Raw genomic sequence first — 15,800 nt, 5'->3', positions numbered from 1 at the left:
ACCCATACATAGAGAGGCAGCTGTAACAGAAATATATAATTAGTAGTCTAGAAATATTGTACTGGGCAAAAATCTTGTAAGCTGATTTATTTGGTCAGCAAGTGTTTATATAACACTAACATGAGAATAATAAATTAATAAAAAATAAGAAAACTGTACATTGTGATTATATATACATGTGTGTCTGTGTGTGTGTGTCCTTCATTAAATTAAATCATGTGTGCTGCTATGGAATTTGACAAATCCATACAATAGTTGGAGTGCACCGAGTAGTGAGGAACCTTATGGAAAAGGAAAGTTATGTTTTACTGAATTTATGTTTATTTATATTTATTATAATGCACTATAGTGTTTTTACTGGCTAAAACACACTTACAGTCGAGATGAATAGTTTTAAAAACATTTCTTGGCTGCCTAATAGTTCTACACTGTACTGTACATGTGTGTTTGTTATATTTGGAGCAATTTACAGTGAATCTGTGTGCTCATGGCTGCCACTTTGAAGTGATCTCCAGAGAATACTGAAACCTGTTTCTTCATTAAAACAGTGAGTGGAATCAGCTCTTTTATGATATTCATAATGTTCTCAGTTGACGTCTAATCACACTCAGTGATGCTGTGACTTGCCTAGAATTATATATTGCTTTGACACTCAAGAGTGAAAGCTCGTACATCACAACAGGCCACACTGCACACGTCTGTCTCTGTTTCTCCTGCAGAGGATTCCAGTGTTTTCATGGACTGAGGACGTAAGACACACACTACGATGCGCGTCACCCATGCTCCCTCGTGCCTCTTCCGCTCTGTATGCCGGAGCCTTGGAGTGATGCATTGATCCGGCCCTGAGCGCTCCCTGGTGAGCTCACTGGCCATTTCCAGCACAGCCTTCAACCCCTGAGAGAATTCCTGCCCGCTGGGCACCCACCTCCGCTCAACTCATCCTCCCTAACAAATGACCGCCCGCCTCACTCCAAGGTAATAATTACTGTCCTGGTCCTGACTGTGTCCGGCTGCTGCAGCTGGACTCTCGACTCCTCTGTCTTTCGCTGCTGTAGCTAATCTCGATTTAATTGAGTCCCACCCTACCTTGCTTTTTTGGCAGAGAGGAGTGTTCATTATTGAGAAACAATGTGGATGTGATGATCAGAAGAGAGGATGCAATGGGGGGGAACTTAGATTACACTCAGAAATATAATCCACATCAGGCCATGAACTAGACTGTACAAGAGGGAATGTGTGTGTGTGTGGGGGGGGGGGGGGGGGGGGGGTGATTAACAGAAAGGGAGAGAGAAGAAGACAGAGAGAAAATGAGAACACAAGAGGCAAAGAAAGAATGGCATAAAAACAAGACATGTAAAAAGCAGAGAAACAGAGGGAGAGAGAAGGAATGGAGAGTGAATGAGGGATGGGTAACTGGAGAGGACAGGCAAAAAGGTAAATTAAGAAAGAGATTGAGAAATGGAAAGAACCGAAGAGAGAGAAAAGTGAAAACAGATGGAGAAAAAGTGAATGTCAGTCAGCTTTATTGTCTTTTCTTCACAGTTGTGTTAAGAGAGGAATGAAATGTAGTTTCTCCACCACACAGTGCTACATTTAAACACAGGACAACAGACAGATAGACAGTAAATACAGTTAAATACAGATGAGAGAGGAAAGAAGAGAGGTACAGAGAGAAAGAATTAAAGAGATTGAGTGGTGGAAAGAAAGGAATAGAGAAAAAGGATTGAGAGAGGGAATATGAAAACAAGAGAGAGGGAATTAAATTATATCTATAATATTATATTTCTCTTATTTATGTTTACGTGTTTCGTATTAAATGTTTTGGCAATAGTGTATTTTATAACATTCATGGAAATAAAACACTGTTGAAATGAGAGGCAGAGAAAGAAGGAAATAAATAGTGAGAGATGTAAAGAAGGAGAGGGAGAGAGAGAGAGAGAGAGAGAGAGAGAGAGAGAGGGTGTGGGGTGGTAAAAGAAAGAGAGTGGCAAAGATATAAAGAAAGAGTAAGAGATGGGAAGGAAGTGAGAATGAGAGATGTACAGAGTGAAGGAGAGAGAAAGAGAGGTAGAGAGAGAGGGGAAAATAAAATGAGAGCAAGAGATAGACAGAATGGAATAGACAGAAAAAGACAGAGAGGAAAGAAGAGAGGTACAGAGGGAAGGAATTAAAGAGATTGAGAGGAATGAAAGGAAGAGGAAAAAGGATTCAGGGAGAATAAAAGAACAAAAAAGAGAGAGGCAGAGAGAGAGGAAAATTAATATAGAGAGATGTAAAGAAAGGGAGAGACTGATTGAGAGAGAGGGGAAGGAAAGAATGTGTGTGTGTGTGTGTGTGAGAGAGAGAGAGAGAGAGAGAGAGAGAGAGAGAGATAGGGTGGAGGATAAAAAGACAGAGAGAGTAGCAATGATATAAAGAAAGAGAGTAAGAGATGGGAAGGAAAACAGAATGAGAGATGTACAGAAAGTGAGGAAGAGAGAAAGAGGTAGAGAGGAAAAAAGAGAGAAAAAAATTGGAATAGACTGAGCAAAAGACAGAGCAGAAAGAAGTGAGATGGAGAGAGAAGGAATTAAAAAGATTAGGAGGTAGAAAGAAAGGAGGAGAAAAAAAAGGATTGAGAGAGGGAATAAAAGAACTAAAGAGGGGGAGGCAAAGGCAAGGAAATAAATAAAGAGTGAGAGATGTAAAGAAAAGGAGAGAGAAAGAAAATTGAGAGAGATGTACAGAAAGTGAGGGAGAGAGAAAGAGAGGCAGAGGGAGGGGAAAAGGAGAGCAAGAGATAGAAACAATGGAAAAGACAGAAAAAGACAGAGAAAAGAAGATAGGTAAAGAGAAGGAATTTAAGAGATTGGGAGGTAGAAAGAAAGGAAGAGAGAAAAGATTGAGAGAGGGAATAAAAGAGAAGGGAATAAATAAAGAGTGAGAGATGTAAAGAAAGGGGGAGAGAGAGAGAGAGAGAGAGAGAGAGAGAGAGACAGAGAGAGAGAGGGAGGGAGAGAGAGAGTGTGAAAGAGGACGACCGGTGCTGTAGATGTAATCAGGACAGTTATTAATCTCCTGGTTGAGGTGTTGGCAGTGGAGGAAAACGCTGCTCATCAGTGCTGGAATTGCTGTACCTGCGTGCAGCGTGGCTGCGGCGCTGGAGAAATTCAGGAGCGGCCGGCCGGCTGTCTGCTGCCTCCAACCATCACTCTGAGGACGAGAGGTCAGCGAGAAAACAACCGCTGTGTAGTCTGCAGCCTGAGCCGCCGCCATTGTCTCGCCACCACATATGAGAAAGTTCTCCCCGTGCCTTTTGTCCTTGTGTCAGCAGGCAGGACATTCTAAATTATTTTGCTCAGCTGCCTCCCTGAACTCTTGCTACGGCACGTCAACACACACATCATCCGCACACACACACACACACTCATATTTCGATGCAATGTGTGTGTGTTTCTGCTCTGTCCTACAATTCACCACAAACCTTCACACACACACACACACACACACACACACACACACACCCACACCCACACACACACACACACACACGCACACACACACCCACACACACACACACATACACACACACACACACACACACATACACACACACACACACACAGATGCACATGCACACACGGCTGATGTTTAGGAGTGAAGTTATTCCTTTTGTCTGCTTGTCTGAAACATTTGCAGCTTAAGGAGAGAGAAAAAAACATACAAAAAACAGAGGCTGAATATTGATTTTTACAACATGTAGCAAATCTTCAGTTCTATGCAAAAGTCAGAGACCACCATTCATTTATTTAATTTCCAGTCAAAATGGTTATTGTGCACAAGTCATTTTTCAGCATCAGGAGGAGAAAAGCTGAAAATGTACATCTAACAGAAATTACACCGGAGCCTCAACAAATATAATATCAACATTTTTGGTATTTAACATGTGCACTTTTTATTACAGATCCCATTCCACTTTATGACAGCTTAAGGATATTTCACACCTCCAGAGTTCAGTCTTAAAAGTTGGTTGCATTTCCTAATTCTCATAATCCAAATAATTTCAAACACATTCAGTGATGTTGATGTTGAGGTCACTCTGGACTGATGTTGAGGTCTGGACTGGGTGGTCAGTTTTGAGATGATCATCAGCAAATTTTCTCTTTCTCAGTAAGGGCTTCTTCACAGCTACACATCCTTTCAGACTCATGTGTTGTCTTCTCACAGTTGGAGGATGGACAGAAACACCGGTGGAGTTTTCAGATATAAAAGCAAGAGTAGAGCTTGATTTTCTCCTCTCTCTCAAAGATGAAAGCTTTAAATACTGTTTATCTGATGGGGACAATGTTGGTGGTCTTGCATGGTTGTTAAAAATCTATTTTTTTTCAGTATCTTTCCGTAATGTTTTGAACTCTTGGAAACTCTTGGAAACTTATTTTCCTTTTGTCTAATTTTTTTTCAGAAATATCTCCTGAAAAATGAACCTAATGACCTGGAACTTAATGGACTGGAAATTAAATAAATGGCAGGTGGTCCTGAGTTTTGCATAATACTGTACAAAAAAAGAACTGAAATCTAAACAATTAACTGTACTGTTTTTTCCACATGATAGAAACACAACAAAGCTGAAAAAGTGAACATTAAACACTGGCTGTTTACTCTTGAGTTGCATGCCAGACTCCAAAGCTGTGATTAAGAACAGCATTTATCTAAATGGATTTCAACTGATTAACCAGTTAAGCAGTAATGATCGGGGGCTGTGTACATGCCGCATCAGGCTCTAATTTGATAGGAATGTGTTGCCATGGTTGTTCTCTCAGACAACCCCCCCCCCCCATGCTGAAACTGTCCGTTTCCTCAGGAACAAGGTTAGGGGTTTACCCAGTCACGTGATGTGCTGTTTTTTAACCTTCTGCCTGCAGACTCCTCTGTCATCTCCCATCACTTCATCCAGGCTTGGACTAGGGTCTTTTTTTTCTGCAGTGGAAAACACATGCTTTGGAGGAAAAAGCTAAGCAGCGTCTGCTCACAAAGCCTGACGTGCGATTTGTGATGTTTAATCTAATTCGTTCCAATGTAGTGTCTAACGCTTTAGATCAGTGCCCCATGGTGGAAATAAAGCACGCCTTGTTCTTCATTCAGAGTGAAAACGCTTTGATTCTCTATCATTCTGCCTTTGAATCAAGCATCAAATGTATTTTAATTGTGCAACAGGCCCAGGATTTGATTCTGCTGTCACACAGATCAGATATATAGTTTAATATGTAAAGGATGCACCATTATGAGCAAGATAGGAGAGGGAGGATTCTGTTCTGATGATTTCCATTCTTCATTTTATCAAGTGTGTTTTTATGATGCAACAGCATTGTCTAATCCAGGACTATAAAAGCAACAGTACGCTGAAAAACAATGTAAAAATGGTGCTTTGAATTTACATGATTCAAATGTGTCAAGTGGTTGCACATAAATAAAATATGTTACATCAACACAATTCTTGCTGGAAGAAGTAAACTGAAAGACAGCAATTGTGCTGCACATACAACCACAGGATATATTTGAATCATGTAAATTCAATTCTAGTAGTCTGTTGTTAAATGCAACAGTGTACATATATGCTTCTTTTATTATGTATTTTTTGTTGTTTTGTTTGTTCTTATCCCAGTGTATTCAGCGGAAGACACAATTTCATATTACTCATTCTGGAAATAAAATATTAATCTATTGGTCTCCAGGGTAACATCCAGTTTTATATCACTCAGATTTTGTAGGCAGTAATTGGAGATGCTGTAGCCGCTTCTTATCCAAGAGGTAAAAACAGTCATAACATTTTATGCCCTAAAAAAAGCGAGAGATCCAGCGCCGTTATGTTCTGACACATCTGTATAAATAACGCAGGAGCAAACAGCCAAGGTCCATTAATAGAAATAAAGGAAACACTGATAGTGACAATCCGCAAGGGGGAGGCTGCAGCCTCTTCTGAGTCCAGCTGTAAGACTCTTAGCAATTGCTGAAGAATAGGCTTAAAGGAGGAATAAAAGACAAGCAACAAAAGGGTAGAGAGGAAGAAAGAAAGTGGGAGAGAGAGTGAAAAAGAATGAGAGGGAGACTGAAGAGAATGAAGAGCAGTGAGAGAAGGAAACAGAGAGAGAGAGAGAGAAAAATGAAAGGTTTGGTTTCACATTCTATGATGATGTGTAGCCAAGTCCCTTTATGGTCTGAGGCTAACATCCTAATGGGGACAAGCTCGAAGTGAATGGAGCCCACCGAGGATAAGCTACTAAATCTTGCAATAAAAGCAATGTGATTTACAGTAAATTCCAGGCGGCTGACAGCGGCAGAGCTGAGGGCATAAACAGGCCTTTCAGCACGGCTCCTTCCCCTCGCCTCTCTCTGCTGAGAACAACAATCGCACAGCCAGGCAGCCTGGCTCACCAGCAATGACTTTGATAAATAACCAGGAAGTCTCACTGTTGGCTTAAAACTAGAAGTTGTTCAGTTGCAATTCTGCATTTGTCCTCCTTTAATGGGTATGGAAGTGGCTTTAGCTGTAATCTGGCATTGATTGATTAGGTCTCACTATAGCTCCCACTCTCTCGTCCTGGCTTTGCTCGGTGGGGTGGGCGCTCGGCCGCAGCTGGGCTCCTGGCTGTATTAGGGCCCTGCACGGCTTATTTACCTGCAACACAAACACAGTTAATTCCACTTGGGTGGACGGACGCAGCGGTGGACTCCAATAAAATGAGAAACGAGAAGTGACATCCTCTTGTTGGTGCTGAAGACATCCAGTCAGGGTATGGAGGGAAAAAAAAGCATGGATTCATAAAGCTGGGAGAGATCTGGAAAGGAAAAGTGTCCACAGTTTTTTTTTCCCAACCCACACATACAAACTCAGAACAGCTATTAAAGCTGTCCACAGGCATTCCGTTTGGGTTCAGCAGTACATCATTTTCTGTTCCACAGCTGAGTTAAAATCAACAGCACCTGGATTAGCATTAACTGACCTTCTGGAAAACTTTCTGCAGTGCTACACTGCAAATAGTAGCTCAGACTCAGACTGAGATGCATTTTCCGTACCATGACGTATTTTCGAGTAAAACAGTGTTATGCAGGGTCTCTGAGCTAGCTGATTTCACTTAGTGGTAAGTAGGAGTGGTAGGAGAAGAAACATGATTAGAACATGACATATTATTGGTCGATATAATTTTCCCTGCCCCGGTGCATGGTGATGTAATCACTTCTTAGGTTTTAAAGGCAAAAGTTATTTTATTTTTATGAAAGACAGGAATCGTGACTTTTTTTAAGTGGAATGACGATTCATAATATGACCAGGCACATGAACCAACAAGGTGAAAAGGGTGCATTTTGATTTGTGGTTGACATTCATCTTGTGTCTGTAAAGGAATCATTTTGGAGTCAGGTTTCATAATTGTTTAAACCATGCTTTGGTCAGAGCTGGTACCTGGTAATGCATTCTCTATAGTTGTACAACCACTAAAGCAGGGAGTACAATGAATGCAGACTAAAGTGTTAGGAAAACCTGTGGGGTTTTGCTTTTTTCTTAAGTGTGCCATGAAGGAACTTGAACCTTCACTTTGGTGACAGTAACTTCTAGATATCGTTAAATATACCACTGTTATCTTTTCAATGCTTTTACAGTTGCTGCAAAAAAGGCTGCAAAGCGTTACATGTGTAAATGCTGGCATCCTGAACCCCATAACCCCACCAATTATCCTTTAATAAGTCTTACTCTTGAGTTTTCCTTTAGAACCCCAGTGGTCCTTTACTAGGTGTTGTGTTGTCCCTACTGAGTGGCCCATTCCAGGGGCGTGGTAAGGCTAGTATTGTTGTATAAATAATGTGTAGCCCCCAGTCCCCTCCCCCCAAATAAATGTACATTATTAGTTTAAATCAACAGTATTTTGCATTTATTCTTCATTATTTTACTGTGCCATCATGTCTCCTAAATCAAAATACCCTGTGATAACAGGGTGTGAACCTGGGGAGGTGCTTCTGCTGCCTTAATTTACCTGCTTCAGTGGTGCTACCTGAGATTTTCTAACAGGAAACGGGAATCCTCTTCTGTTTAGCATTGACCAATAGCTCAACCAATCATATCAGACCTCTTACGCTGTAAGCTAATCATCTCAGACTCGGGGGAGGGTCTCTGGTGCCATTGACTCTGCAAATTAACATCAGTTAGCAACCACTAAAGTTTTGACAGAATTTTAGCTAAAAGTGCACTAATATAAAGATTAAGCCTTGTTCAAAATATGTAATATACAGTCTGAATCAGCCTGTAGGTGCTGAGTGCAGTTTTGTACCTACAATATGGATTTGTTCAAATGGTGGTCATTATAGTTTGTTAGCTAGCTAACTTTAAGTTCATGTGAGGTGCAGAAAACAGAACTGGCCATAAAGCATGAATGGTAGTTAGCTGACGAACCAACAATTTTAAGAATTTTACAAAACTTCACACATTATTTGTTTTCATGTTTCTATTTTAAAATAATCAATGAGAAGATTTTTGTCAGTTCAAACAACAAATAAACTCTCTGATCCTTGTAAATCTAAGTTTAATGAGAATAATGTAACTAAACACAGGCGAGGAGAGGGAAAGAAAGAAATAACTGAAGAAGACAGAGAAGCAGGTCTGATAAAGGATAGTGATCAAGAAGAAAGCGAGTGAGTGTTTAAGTTTTCATATAAAATGAATACTGAGTTTGTAGAAATATTATAACATATTATAAATAAATAATATATCCTTAATATATCCTCATTTGTGAGACTAAATAAAAATAATTGATAAAAATATCATTTTTGTGCTGCCAAATGACACTCTGGCCATGTCACCTAGGTCAATAAACATGTAAGCATAACTACAGAAGAAAATTGCTCTCTACCTATTTGCACAAACTGAGACTACATCTGTAATCGGTGTACTTGAATAACATGTTTAGGAGCTGCAGCTTATCTGAGAAAGAGGAGATAGCACTGCTTGACCTTAATACCTTTGTTTGATCTGTGATCTGCGTAGGTGGATGGACATAGTATTTAAATCGTAAAAAAGATCCGTGCATAATACACCACAAGGAGACAGACCTTCTGTGTGCCAACTTGATCAAATAGCTATTTTTAAAAATATTCTACATCAAGTGCTCTAAAAGACATTTTAGGGCCATTAAAAAACATCTTCCTGGGAATATGCTCCCAGACTCTCTTAAGGCTTAGCCCTTCATCTATAAATCTCTAGTAACGCCCTGGCTCATTCTCTGTTTGCTCACAGATCCTGCCCAAGTAGACTGAAGTCTCTACTATACGCCACACCTACACTTCTCTGTCAGGTATCATACATTCTGATAGTAATTGAACTGAAACAACACAAAGCAATGACCATGAAGAGAACAAGACTTCTGGATGATGTCGGTTATAATGAAATAGCGTTGTTTATTTTGAATGAGGCACAGGAGGTTGGAAATGCAATTTAGACAGAAAGCTGGATATTGATTGTGTTTTACCAGCAGATCCATTTTAATTAAATATTAAATAAGAATGCAGGGACACGGGAGCTACAAGTTGTTTTCGACTGATCATCAAGCATCTTCTCAGAAATCATAATCGGTGTGGACAAGCTATTCTTTAATCAAGTATTTAAATCAGGCTTGGGTTGAAATGCAATTCATTTGACATGCAAAGAATACTCTAGTTATTTTTAACAGGAGGTCTGGCCATGAAATTCGTGTATGAATTTTAATGGAGACACTTAAATGGTAATTATTCTACTGCGGCTCAAATGCAGGTAACAAATGGAATTCAATCAGTGGCCGTGCATAATGACCGTCATTAGGAGAAAGAAAATAATAATGACATCCTATCTGCATTAGAGTCGTATGCTCTCCACACCCCGATCCCATAGCCATTATTGATCGCCATGGAGATAAGCAATTGTCACTTTCCCACAGCATTGAGTGTGAATGTTAAATACAGCAGGATATGTTTTTTTTTTCTTCTTGTGTGTCTGAGTGTTTTAACAGCATGATTATTTTACAGAGGATTTTCAGTTTACAACATGCATTGTAGACTATGTGAAGTTACTGAAATCTGAAATAAGAGAATTATATTGTTAGTGCTCACAAGAGGGACAACAATAAAGAGATTTCTTTGAAGACAATGTGCAAAATGTGCAAAGGCTCCCACATGTTCGGACAGCGATAGCTCGGTTTATTGTATGTGGGTGTCTTAGCGTTTTGCAACTTACTTTGAAAGAAATGCAGCTTTGGAGAAGTCAATATTTCAGAAGAGCAGAGTTTGTATATATTATTGTGAAAACTAATGATATACTCTGCTCTTGGCTCTTTAGCTAAAGCCTAAGCTGTTCATTTGAAAGGCAATGTGATAATCGGGGGGCAGGGGGTGGTGATAAAGGTACCGAAATGTAATTTAAACTTCACTCATGCTAACTATGCAGTAACAAATGTAATGTTGGGTGAGGGGGTATTATAACTTATTGCAGACATTAGCTTAGCAAATGCATTCATCAAGGATTGATCTGTTAATCAGAACGCAGGGTTCCATTTTCCTGTAGTTTTAAAAGCTGAAATAGAAAAAAAATATTCTGCAATTTTTTGAAGCGGTATAAATCTGTATAATGTGGATTGATGATGTAAGCAGTATAAGTTTATTGAAGTTCCACAGCTTTCATAGATGATACAAAAGTGCTTTTTATTGAGGCGTTTTCTAAGTGGTCACTGTAAAGTTATTGTAATTGCACGTCAGGCTGCTGCTGGGGAAGGTGAAGGACAATGGTGTTGAGTGTAGTCTGGCCTCGTGCCAGCGGACAGCACGCTACACCCCCTCCCCTTTCTCTCTCTCTGCTATATGGTCTTTTTCTCACACACAATCTCTCTCACAAACAGAGTTCTCCCTCTCTCTCTCTCTCCCTCTCTCTCTCTCCCTCCCTCTCTCTCTCTCCCTCTCTCTCTCTCTCACTCTGTCTGCTGCGGACTCTCAGTAGCGTGTATACGAGCCCACCCCAGGTGAGACAGGTTCTGCTGCTTTGATGGATCTGCCATTTCAGCCCTGTTCTGTCGGACAGCAGGAGTCAGGCCTTCACCCTCTCCTCCTCTCTTTCTCCTCTCCCCCACCCCCTCCTCCCCTCCCTGCTCATCTCTTAATCTCAGAAAAAAATATATATCCTATATCTCGCAGATATACACCCCCAGAGGTGCCTAGAAAAGCACACACCAGGAATGCAGACAGGCACGACATTATTTATTTAATGGGCTGATAGAGAGAGAGACAGAGAGAGAGAGAGAGAGAGAGAGAGAGAGAGAGAGAGAGAGAGAGAGAAAACAAACAGAGTAGCAGTGGAGAGGGTGCAGGCATTGAGCTATGCTGAAGAGCCTGGAGTAATTAGTGTCATGCAAGGAGAAAGTGCAGAGATTCTTCTTGCTCCTCATTCCTAGATGTGAAATATTTGTTTCTGATTATTATGTACATTTTCTTACAAAGACACTTACTGTATAATACTTCGGCTTGTGAAACAGGCCCTATGAATATGCAGCCATGTTTGATCTGGATTCTCACAAATGTCTCTTGGTCAGGTGAAATGCATCTGGACAGACAAATTTCGCCGCCACTCTTTTGTGGGTTTCAGGCATGCTCAGTGTGGCCCATTATATTTAAACCTCTCCAGGAGACAGCTGAAGAAGGTCACAACTGTTAACCAGAAAATGTCATTTCCAGCAACATTGGTCAGTATTCAGGGAGACATGGTCAAAGCGTGAAATTTTAAAATACCAACTAAAACACAATTTTTCGTCCCTCTCGCTGCTTTCGATGCTGAAGTGGATCTCCTTGTGAAAAGCCATCCATGCCAAGGTCGTTCAATTAATGCTTTTCTCTTTCATCCTGTGTTGGAAGCAGGAGCATGCATGCAGGAGAAAGATTCTCTGCCCATCACTGTAAACTGCCATGCTCACAGTGAAGGCCCTAAATCCATGTCCTTTTTATAGTTCCACAGAGCTGAACTCAAACATGCCTGGCATGTCACAGAATAATGTCAACAACATACTAGATACATTAAAATATTTTAATGGATGCTACAAAGGTTCATAAATATACTATTTCTACTAATGACACCACTACTACACTAATACTTGTTGATGTATTTATTATTATTATTATTATTATTATTACAACTTATTAGAACAACAACAATAATAATAATAATGATTAGCATTAGGCGGCACGGCGGCGTAGTGGGTAGCGATATCGCCTCACAGCGAGGAGGGCCTGGGTTCGATTCCCCGACCGGGCGGCCAGGGTCCTCTCTGTGTGGAGTTTGCATGTTCTCCCCGTGTCTGCGTGGGTTTCCTCCGGGTTCTCCGGTTTCCTCCCACAGTCCAAAGACATGCAGTCAGGCCAATTGGACATGCTAATTTGCCCCTAGGTGTGAGTGTGTGAGTGACTGTCTGTGTCTGTCTGTCTGCCCTGCGATGGACTGGCGACCTGTCCAGGGTGTATCCTGCCTTCCGCCCGAAGATTGCTGGGATAGGCTCCAGCATCCCCCCGCGACCCTGACGGAGAAGCGGCTTAGAAAATGGATGGATGATTAGCATTAGTATTATTATTAGTAGTATATTTCATTAACAAATATGTATACATTTAAAATGACTGTGAATAGCCTACATAAAAAATATACCAAATATACCAAATATATAATAATTAAACATCATATTAAATGTATTGACTACCTTTAGGGGAAGTAGAGAATTAGATTTGTCACTGAATTATTGCTTTAAGAATATTTTTTTTGTTAATTTGTCTACATTTGGCAATGGCAAAGCAGCATTGTAGTCCATGTAGTTACTTAATAATAAGCCAGGGACGTAAAAAGACTGAGAGCAAAATAAATTCTTCCAACAACGAAAGCCCGCAGCCTATGATGGTTTTAACAGCACAGCATGATTGAGTACACTCAGTCAGCTCTCAAAGTCAGTCTGCTGGAGGAGGTATGTGTTTGTTTTGTGTGTGTGAGGCTAAATTTTCTGTTCCATTACAATTAAAGAATTTCACAAACAGAGACATGGTCAGTAGCTGACCCTTCAGCCAGGGTCATTAGTACAAGCCAAAAGAAACATTTTATGGATGAGATTTACTCAGAATTTAGTCTATCAAATCCACTGTGAGCGTTTTAAACATGCTAAATGGCTCAAGCTGTGATATTTAGTCATGTGTAGGCAATGTTGGATTGGCTAATCGAGAGAGTCTGGAGAATTTCTGGAGGGCCGGCAACTTTTTTTCCAGTTACTGTGGAGTAAAATATATAAACCCACACATACAAACATGAGTATAATATAAGTCTAGAATTCTAGTAAATTAAATAATTTAAATCCGTGCCCCCTTCTCACCATGCCCCCGTGGTACAGGCCTGGGAGAAAATTCCATATGTTGATCATATGATGGTCGGCACCAGTGGCAAACTCTTGAGAAGCATGCAGTGAAATTCCACAAAATATAGGTTGTTTCTGAGCAGGTTTGTAATGAGAAATGCTGGCAAGAATCTTAGTGAGCTACAATAGTGCATATTTAAAAATTCTCCAGTTTTCATTTCATCATTAACTTTACAGTGTAGTTATCTCAATGTAGCAAATAAATAAGAGTAGGAAATGAAGAAGATGAAAATGGCTAGAGTAAAGCTCTTAGCAAACCTAATTTGAACAAGTGTTTAACCCCTTACACGATAAAGGGCCCACCAGCAGGCCCAGAGCTACACTACATTACCAAAAGTATGCGCAAGTCTGCCTTCACAGCTTCAACTCTTCTGGGAAGGCTTTCCACAAGGTTTAGGACTGTGTTTATGGGAATTTTTGACCATTCTTCCAGAATCACATTTGTGAGATTAGACACTGATTTTGGATGAGAAGGCCTGGCTCACAGTCTCCGCTCTAATTCATCCCAAAGCTGTTCTGTTGGGTTGAGGTTAGGACTCTGTGTCCAAAATTTCTCATCCATGTCTTTATGGACCTTGCTTTGTGCACTGGTGCACAGTCATATTGGAACAGGAAGGGGCCTGTTCCAACTTTGTGGGAGCATGAAATTGTCCAAAATCTCTTGGTCTGCTGAAGTATTAAGAGTTCCTTTCACTGGAACTAAGGGGCAGAGCCCAACTCCTGAAAAACAACCCAACACCATAATCCCCCCTCCACCAAACTTTACTCTTGGCACAATGCAGTCAGACAAGTACTGTTCACCTAGCAACCGCCAAACCCAGACTCATCCATCGGATTGCCAGATGGAGAAGCGTGATTCTTCACTCCAGAGAACACGTCTCCACTGCTCTAAAGTCCAGTGGTGGCGCTTTACACCACTGCATTCAGTGCTTTATACTGTGCTTGGTGATGTAAGGCTTGAATGCAGCTGCTTGGCCTTAGCAACCCATTCCATGAAGCTCTCTATGCTGTTCTTGAGCTAATCTGAAGGCCACATGAAGTTTGGTGGTCTGTAGCGATTGACTCTGCAGAAAGTTGGCGACCTCTGTGCACTATGTGTCTCAGCATCTGCTGACCCTGCTCTGTCATTTCACGTGGCCTACCAGTTCATGGCTGTGTCACTATCATTCCCAGTCGCTTCCACTTTGTTATAATACCACTGACAGTTAACTGTGGAATATTTAGTAGTGAGGAAATTTCATGACTGAACTTGTTGCACAGGTGGCATCCTATCATGGTACCATGCTGGAATTCACTGAGCTCCTGAGAGCGACCCATTCTTTCACAAATGTTTGTAGAAGCAGTCCGCAGGCCTAGGTGCTAGGTTTTATACATATGTGGCCATGGAAGTGATTGAAACACCTCAATTTAATGATTTGGATGGGTGAGTGAATACTTTTGGCAATATGGTGTATATTATTACACATTTCTATTACCCAAGAAAAGCTCAACCTGTTTGCGATTTATGGTGTCAATTATTCATTCTATACTAAGCTGGCTGTTAGCATGTACAAAGTTAGATATAAGCAACTTTAGAAAGTGAGTAGATTTTACTATCAGCATTATTTGTGATGTCTGTAATCTTTAGATTAGCTGCAGAACCATAAACAGCCATGGATGAAGTAAAGTGGTTTTGAGCATCATGAAAATTGATATACAAAAACTTGAAAACTGATATACATCACCATGAAATCAGCCACAGGTCAGTTTAGGTCTGCTGCTATTGCAGCATGTACACTGTAAAACTCCCTCTGTGTCACTCTCTCACTCTCACTGTTGACGTCCTAATATGAACCTGGGTAAACTGACAGTTGGAACTTATCCAAACTTTAGCATTAAAAAAACAAACAAAAAAATAAATAAAAAAACCTTCCTCTGTGTTTCTCCAGCTATTTTTCTTGGAATTGATCGGTGTATATCATATGAATAAATGGACTATGGATAGAGAGAGTTTCACCTGCAGGACCTTCCTCTAATACCTCTATTACACGTATGTTCATTCGCTCAATATATTGAGTGTTGTGCTTGGGCCGAGCCTATAGAAATCGCATGTTTTCAATGTCAAAACAACAAAGTAGCTCAGCCTCCATCTGCACATATTTTGCATTATAGATCTAGAGAATAGCTTGCGGATGCTCGAGATGTGTGTGGGTTCTGTGCCTGAGTGTGTGTGTGTGTGTGTGTGTGTGTGTGTGTGTGTGTGTGTGTGTGTGTGTGTGTGTGTTTGTGTGTGTGTGTGTGTGTGTGTGTGTGTGTGTATTTCTGCAAAATGTTTGAGACTTCTTTAAATAAAATACTTTAATTTTGCTGAAATATAAAAGAATAATAACA

Source organism: Pygocentrus nattereri, chromosome 6 (genome assembly GCF_015220715.1).
Source record: "Pygocentrus nattereri isolate fPygNat1 chromosome 6, fPygNat1.pri, whole genome shotgun sequence".
NCBI lineage: Eukaryota > Metazoa > Chordata > Actinopteri > Characiformes > Serrasalmidae > Pygocentrus > Pygocentrus nattereri.
Note: the sequence above shows the minus strand (reverse complement) of the source record.